A 9,121-nucleotide genomic window follows, 5' to 3' on the forward strand; every position below is an offset into this window, starting at 1 on the left:
CAATTCAGGTTAAGTATTTAATTGGAATCCAAATTCCTAAGTTGTGTTATACATATATATATATATATATATATAGTAATGGTTGTGGAAGATTAGGATTTGCGATATATCTTTTTTCTTTGTTTGACTGAATAATCATACAGCATTGAAACAATACGAACTTCACCTCTATTGACCAGCATATTACCATCCTAAAATGTCCTTGATTCAGTTCCACATAAAATCCCAACTTAATCCTTTCATATTTATATATATTAGCGTCAATAACTTGGAGTTTCTAATCCCAAAATTCAATAATCAACTTCATGACACAAAAGTCGTCGATGAAAAAGTTAATGGCAAGGCTATCCAGTGAAAAGATAGAAAAAACTAGGTTTATGATTGTAATGGAACAATAAATTATTTTGCGTGATAAATATATTAAAATCCATTTATGTAATTTTACTTAAAGTTATTTAAGTAAATAAAAAAATGCTTAAAATTGTGGTGTAACTAACAAAACTCATACTGGTAATATAATTATTCATTACATAATTGAACCTTAAATATTAAAATAACGATAACACCTAAACTAACTAGAGTTGTAATAAGAGGATTAAGATAACTATTCATAAAAACTTTGATATATCCACTATTGAAAATCTGTATGGCTTACGAGTGATGAAGATTGCACCTTAGAGTGCGTTTGATTGTAAGTATAAAATTTTTATGGAAAGAAAATGAATTTTATGTAATTCAATTACCTAAAACTTATTTGAATGGAAATTGTTAATTAAATGTGTTTGATTAATTTAATTTTTAAAATTAGAAAATATTATACTTGTCCGCTTTTTATGGGTGGGTATCTAAGAGAGTGGAGAGAGAGTTCCCAAGAAAATAAAATTCCATTTCCCTAAAGAAAACATTTTCCTTGATTTTGAGAAAAATATGGTCACGCGACCGAAAATAAGAAATTTTTATCCATGAAATAAATGGCAATCAAAGAGTATAAAAGTAGGAATTTGGGTGGAAAAACACATTTTTCATGAAAAATATTGATAATCAAATGCATCCTAGTGAACATAATGTATTGGGACAGTTGAATATAACAAGCCAAAATAAAAATATTGAATCAATTCTTTATGGCAAGAAAATAAAGGTAATTCAGGTTTTCTTTAGAGCAAAAGTCGTCTAAATATTTTGTTACTAAATTGTTAAGGAAAATTGGAAATGCTTCTCAACAATGCATTTTGTGTTCAACCGAATTGATGGACGGAGTTAGGTTACATTTCTAGTTCTTGTGTACATTATTTGAGTTTATTGTGAGGAAAAATTGTAAGTCGAGCATCATTTTTTCCTCATTCTATTTGTGACTTATTCAAAGAGTAGATATTGATGAGAGTAGATATTGTGTGCGACCCATCAGGTTCTCGAGCACGATATCTAATGACGTGAAATATTATTTTGATCTAATCAAAATTGATAAATTAAAACACCCTTTTAATTTATCACCAATCACATTCGCCGTTTCAGATTGACATCTAGCAATGTGTCAGGACGATACATGTAGTGGGAAATGTCACGTGGTATGACAAAATCAAACTCATTTGTTTACCGTGAAACTATAATCCCTTCGTCAATATGATCCGATCAATTACGAGATATAAAAGTATGTCAATCTCGATTATCGATCATATCTTTCACTCCACTATTATGTCAATATAAGTCGAAAAACTTCTTTTCGACTTATGAGTACATTTTGGCCAAGGATTTCGTTATCGACTTAATTGAATGAAACGCAAATAATAATCTCTTACTATCTAAGAGTAACGAATCATCTATTAATCATTTACAACCTCCATATAATTCTTGACATACCCGAACGATACCGTATTAGCGGCCCTTGGTAGAGTAACATCCAACACCGTCAAAGCATAACCGTCCTCATATAAAGTACTATGACGACCTCAAGTCAAAAGGACCAGTCCCACTACCGAACGTTAGAGATTAACCACCGCCACTCAGATAGTTATCCATGTGGAATCTCTCAGCGGATTTCCAATGTTTTGTTTTATACCAAAACATCCATGTGTTCATTTAAGTGTCATCACACTTTAACTTGTGAGATCAGCTACTTACTTCACAAGTAAGAAATGTCACACATAATGGTCTATCCGTAATAACGATATCCGTATCTCGTTATTACTTATGATCAGGGATGATTTAAGATTCAATCATATATAATTTATATCTCACAATCACAACTCCTTGTGATTAACAAATTACGAAAATTTGAATATACGGACTTTATTATTTAATTTAATTGTTTATTAATTAAATAATAGATCTGCTATTAAATTGCAGATCTAGGGCATAACACTTACAAACTCCCACTTGCACTAGATCCAATCACTTATGTATCCAATATCATAAGAGTTTACATGACGATATATTTATGCTACGACAACTCTTTATTAGTGGATCTGCAATATTGTTAAATGTGAGAATTTGTTCTTCTCTTTACGTCATTTCTATGTATTATCTCTATTATGAAATTATACCACCTTAATGCATGTTTGGATCATTGATGAGACAATAGTTCCTTCGCTTTCGCTATGGCTCTATTGTTATCACTATACAATGACATGTGATCAACAATATCAGGAACTATTCCAAATTCATTTATGAACATCATGATCCACATTGCAACTATTTGTTACTTCTGAAGTAATTGTATATTAGGTTTCTGCTATTGAATCAACGGTTGCTACACGTTTGAAACATTTTCAACATACCGCTTAAGAGTAAACCAGTTTCTCCATATGAAATCTTCTCAAGATTTCATCTATGTAATTTGGGATGAGTTAGGTAATCTTCTAGATCTATCTCTATAGATCAAATTGATTCTCCCATATCGTTCATGAATAAATCTTTTAACAACCATTATTTCAATGATTGAAACACAGAAATTTCATTTTCTATAATATTAGGAATATAACAATGCGCTCACTATCTTCTTGTAAATGCACAATTCGTCTTCAAATTTAATAAAATTAAACACTTTGACATTTTCATCAAATAAAAGATTTCAACTCCAAGAGACTTCTCTTAACCTATAGTGACGGTATGCAACTGTTGCAAGCAAAATTCGAATGAATTTCAGCAAGACTACAGGAGAAAGGTTTCACCAAGGTCAACACTTAACCTTTGCTTCTAGCCTTACTTTGTATATATGGATATTTCCATCCATATCGACATTTTTCTTGTAAATTATTTACAAAAACTTATGAGTTTTATTCCATCAGGAGGCTTGAACAAAGTCCAAACCTTGTTCACATACGTCGAGTTCATCTCGAGTTTCACGGCCTCTTGCTGTCTTTTTTAAGTCAACACTTAACTTTATTTTGGTGCAACTAGCAGGTTTATTATCCTGGATCAGTAATACCTGATTAGTAATCATGAATTCACACTTTCTTGAAGGTCGAATGATCCTACTAGATTCACATAGAGCTGACATGTCCTCAGAAATCTTTACTTCCTGATCAAGAGTATGTCCCATATCAGATATGCAATCAAACTCAGATTTATCTACTTAGTTAACTATATCTGTGGACTCTTGAACTCTTTCAAGTTCTATTTTGCTCCCACCGTCCTCTCCTAGAGTAAATATTTTCTCTAAAAAGACGATATGTCGTGAGACGAAAACTTTCTTCATAATAATAGAATTTATATTCAAATGTCTACTTTGAATATCCCCACAAATACATATTTATCAGATTTAGTGTCAAACTTATCCGATTCAAGACACTTCAAATAAGCGTCATGACCCCAATCTTTCATATAAAATAAATTGGGATTATTACATTTTCATAACTAGTATGGAGTTTTGTTAACCAATGTAGAAGGGACATGATTTAGTGTGTCGCACATTGCAATCAATGCATGACCCCAAAACAATTTTGGGAGGTTTGCATGGCTTGTTATTAATCGCATTATATCTAATAGTTAACGATTTCTCTTTTCAAATACACCACTATGTTGCAATGTATATGGAGAAGTCAACTGCAAGAGAATCTCATTCTCTCTTAAATAATCCAAAATTTTATTTTTAAGATAGTTTTATCTCAATGGTATTTTGATGTAAGGATATCTTTACCTTTTTATTTCTCTACTTCTAACTTGAATCCTTTGAACCTTTCAAGAACTCCATACTTGAATTTCATTAAGTATACATGATAATTGATGAAATAAGAGAAATATTACCTGACATCAACTGACATGAGTCCATATGCATCAGTATGCATTAGACTAGTAATTATGCAATGCAGACCTTTCTTCTTTTCACTTAAAAGAAGATTTGGTCATTGTGATAGATATGCATAATTCGTACTTGTCAAAATCAATTAATCCCAAGTATACATCTCTATGTAACTTTGGAATTGCATTTCATCTACACGACAAAGTCTGCAATGCCAGATTTAGGTAAAAATTAGATTATCACATTTATGCCTTATAATTTCTATACTCATTATTGAATCCTTAGTATTTAGAATATAAATGTTATTTTGTAACTTACCATAACTATTAAGATCTTAATCAAGATATGTAGGAACAACAATTGTCCTCAACATTAAAATGGTTCATATATGAACATGAAATTCATTTTAATGTTCTAGCTATAATGGGTACAAAGCAACATTTCTCTAATTCAATTACTAAGTCAAAAGGCAATGGCAAGAAGTATGCTCCTACAAGCAATGCAACAACTTTTGCTCATCTTTAACGTGTAGGTCAACTTCTCCCTTTCGTAGTGGTCTACTTCTATTTAGTTTATCCATATTTGTATAAACATGAGATCTACATCTGGTATCAAATACTTAAGAAACTCGTGAAGTAGATGTAAGTCATGCAATATCTTCCAATGACCTTCCATTCTACTAGAAAACAAGGGTCATTAGATTTGGTATTTGTCCTTTTCTTTGACCGTCTAAGCCATATTGGATGCTTTCCCAAAGCTCCTTTAAACTTCCTCTTAATATTCTTAGAGGGATCAGTGTTAACTTTGATTTGGGCTCAACAGTGTTAAGCATGTTTAGCAACTTAATGTGCGTGCATTCGAGCTTATTTATACCATAATTCATAATTAGTATGAATAACTCTCTGACAGAGATTGCAAAGCTAAGTCAATACTTAGTTCGTAGTTCATCACAGAACCTCATTGAGAAAATTCTCCACATCAATCATTTTCAATGTCTAAGCATCGACTGAAGATTACTCTGTCATTTTGCATCGGTATAGTTGCTTGGAAGTCTCATATCCTTTCACACATGATTATTATTATACAACTTTTTGAAAAGAAAAATCATGCTTTAGCATCTATACTCTCAAGTCGCTTTTGTAACTCAGGTGACGTAATGCAAACATCACACATGTTGCGGTACTATCGTCATCACTGTGTTTATTACAGTAGCTACCTCTTCTTTAATCGAGTCATCAGTAGGTGTCTCTAGAAAGGGCTATTCAAGGGCGTGATCAATTTTCTCATGTATGAGAATAATTCTCAAATTACGATGGCAATCAAGAAAATCTGATTTGGTTGTTGGCATCTAGTATGCCATTCAAAACATATGATTATTTAATATTCAATGTAAATGAGGAAAAGAAAATGAATAATTTATAAAATGCATCAATTAATTTAACATGAACTTTTATTAAATTAATTATGCTCTCACTGTTTAACTAAAATTTATGACCCTCTCACATAAATTTATGGAGTCCATACTTGACTCCCAGTGGGCTGGGATCCCATCCGTTATATCAAGACACTGAATGTACTCAACAAATCTTAATAAAACATTTGAGTAGATACTATTATCAATTGTATTTTCATACAACTCTCAGATCATTAAGCTGACAACTCTTTGTCTTCACACATCTTATGTGTTAGCTTACACATGCCTCTAAAATTTATATCTTTGAGTGTACTCAACAAAAGATAAATTTTAGTTAAGTCAAACTCATCATTCAAAAATATCAAATATTTTATAGTGTCAAACATATCCCTAATAGACCAGTCTTGAGTATACTCAACAAGCGGAGACGATTTGAGACTCTGACTTTTCACTATAATGATGGAAAACGATTATAAATGTGACTTAATATTTTATGGAGGAATTTTGCATTCAAATGTCTCATCGTAACAATTATATATATTTTATTATACATCTACCATGCAAATATATATATATATTATGTAAAGTAATAGTGTGGAGGATTATGGACTTTACTATCTAGTCTTCCCAAGCCATAAGGAAGACTAGTTGGTTAATTCCTAGGGATATCGCATTGATCAGTATCAATGTACCATCTTTATGATTTCCTCCTCTTCGTATGTCTTCAATTAGTCTAGCTGCAGCCTGTATCCTATACTAGTTGGCACGCAGGCTTAGATAAAATTAGACTCGCAGACCCATAGCAACAATAACAATAACGGATTCACAGGTCTAAAATGATTAAGAGTTAGTAGACCCACAATAATAACAATAATAACGAGCTCGTTGGCCCAAAACATGACAAGAATAAAATTAACCATTAACACATCTATATGATCGAATCCATAATCATCCGCTAATAATACATTTATTACATAAATGTATTCTTATATAATATCTAATATTATATGCAAACATGTTTCAAGTTTCTAGCAATTAAAATTGTCTAAACTCTTTTAGATAAATGGATCGGAACCATTAAATAATTAATTAATCATATTGATTAATTAATTTAATTAGTTGGCATATATAACTAAAATTAAATTTTAATTAAATACCGAATTAGAGTCCAACTCTAATTCCACAATAATAGGGCGGGACTATTTAATTAAAATCAAATTTCAATTAAATATCAAATTAGAGTCCAACACTAATTTCATAACTTAAGACGATTGAATTCAATTAAAATCAAATTTTAATTAAATAACAAAATTAGAGTCTGAATTCAATTAAAATCAAATTTTAATTAAATAACAAAATTAGAGTCTAACTCTAATTCCAATATTTAGGGCGAATTAATTTCATTGAAATCAGAATTTTAATTAAATACCAAATTAGAGTCCAACTCCAAAAATTGGAACAAATTTTAGGGCGGGACAATTTAATTAAAATCAAATTTTAATTAAATGTCAAATTAGAATCCCATTCTAATTTCTAGAATATATTCAGGTGAATAATTAATTAAAATCAAATTTTAATTAAGTATTAAATTAGAGTCAAACTCTAATTTAAATTGAATTAATATTTTAATCTAGGATAACATTCCTAAATAAAATAAAATTCAATTTGGGGTTCAAAGTTTAATATTTAAGTTAAAATCTAATTTTAACGAAATATAAAAGTCGTCAATTTTAAATAAAAGTTTAATTCTGGGTCAAACTTAAAATTATGGGTAACCCATTAGGAATTCAAATTTAAAACCATTTAAAAATTCAAATTTAAACACTTTCAAAATTTGCAAATTGACCCAGGTTGAAAATTAAAAGCAAGCCCTTCCAATTTATGAAATTGCATGGCAGCCCTCCATTTAAAATTTACCTATTGACCCCTAATTTTAATTGCAAGCAGGGTGCTCGTAATTTCACAAATTGCACAACAACCACCTGTCTCCAACTCTCCCTCACCCGTTTTGAAGGAAACCCAAAAATTAAAATTCCCCAAATTAAAACCCTAGAATTCCACCCCTTATTCTTCTTCTTGTTTTCAGGGGCGCCGCTTGCCCTTTTCAGGCATGAAGCCGGCGACTTCCGGTTGTAGCAGCGCTGCCTGCTGCTGTGTTACAGCAGCTCCAGGCCGGCGCTGCCATACTCACTGCAGTTGATGCTACTGTTGTCGCCGCACAAAGTCGCCAGGTAGCGCCAAGGATAGCTCCTGTTGCTGCCCGATTTTTAGATACATTATCATTTTTTTTTCGAAGTCAGATTTCAATAAAAAGAAATTTTGAGAGTCATTAATTGCTAGAAACTAGAAAAAATGCAACAATCAACTTTTGATTGCTCAAAACGTGGTAAACAATTTCCAACAAACACAAACCTGGCTCTGATACCACCGTAGGTAATCTACTTAATATGCGCAGCGGAAATTAAAATAATTTTCGATTTCCACCATGATTCATCTTTATGTTTAGATAGAAATTGTGATAAAAGTCATACATTTTTCTAGATCTGCAAACCCCTTTGCTTTTTATTTGTACCAATGATCTTGATTTACTACCCATAGCTGTCCAATTATCCAACCTCGAACGGTGATCCACACAGAAAACAGATTGCAGTTACCAGGGTTTGCTCCTCTTACGCTAGCAAGAAATTATGAGAAAATTATGTGGATTGAAAACCCTAGCCATGTATTTATATAAGTCCAAACGGGCTTGACCTAGTCCGGTCCAATATTTAATTAATCAATTTAATTAAATTCGGTTCGTGAATTAATTAATTCAATTAATTAATTTGGACCTATAAATAACCAACCTAATCAATTAATTTATCCAACGATTGTTAAATTAATTAATTGATAAATTGAAATCTTTCAATTCTCTTTTGTATGCAACACATCAAGTTCCCGATCACGATACCTAATGACGTGAAATATTATTTTGGTCTAACTAAAATTGATAAATTAAAACACCCTTTTAATTTATCACCAATTACACTCGCCGTCTTAGATTGACATCTAGCAATGTGTCAGGGCAATACATGTAATGGGAAATGTCATGTGGTATGACAAAATCAAACTCATCTATTTACCGTAAAACTAAAATTCCTTCGTCAATATGATTCGATCAATTACGAGATATGAAAATATGTCAATCTCGATTATCGATCATATCTTTCACTATACTATTAAGTCAATATAAGTCGAACACTCCTTTTCAACTTATGAGTACACCTTGGCAAGGATTTCGTTATCGACTTAATTGAATAAAACGTATATCATAATCTCTTACTATCTAAGAGTAACGAATTCTCTATTGGTCAACCACAACCTCCATATGATTCTTGACATACCCGAACGACGCCGTATTAGTGGCTCTTGACAGAGCAACATCTAATATCATCAAAGCACGACCGTCCTCATATAAGGTACTATGACGA

The sequence above is a fragment of the Olea europaea genome, unplaced genomic scaffold (genome assembly GCF_002742605.1).
Source record: "Olea europaea var. sylvestris unplaced genomic scaffold, O_europaea_v1 scaffold532, whole genome shotgun sequence".
NCBI lineage: Eukaryota > Viridiplantae > Streptophyta > Magnoliopsida > Lamiales > Oleaceae > Olea > Olea europaea.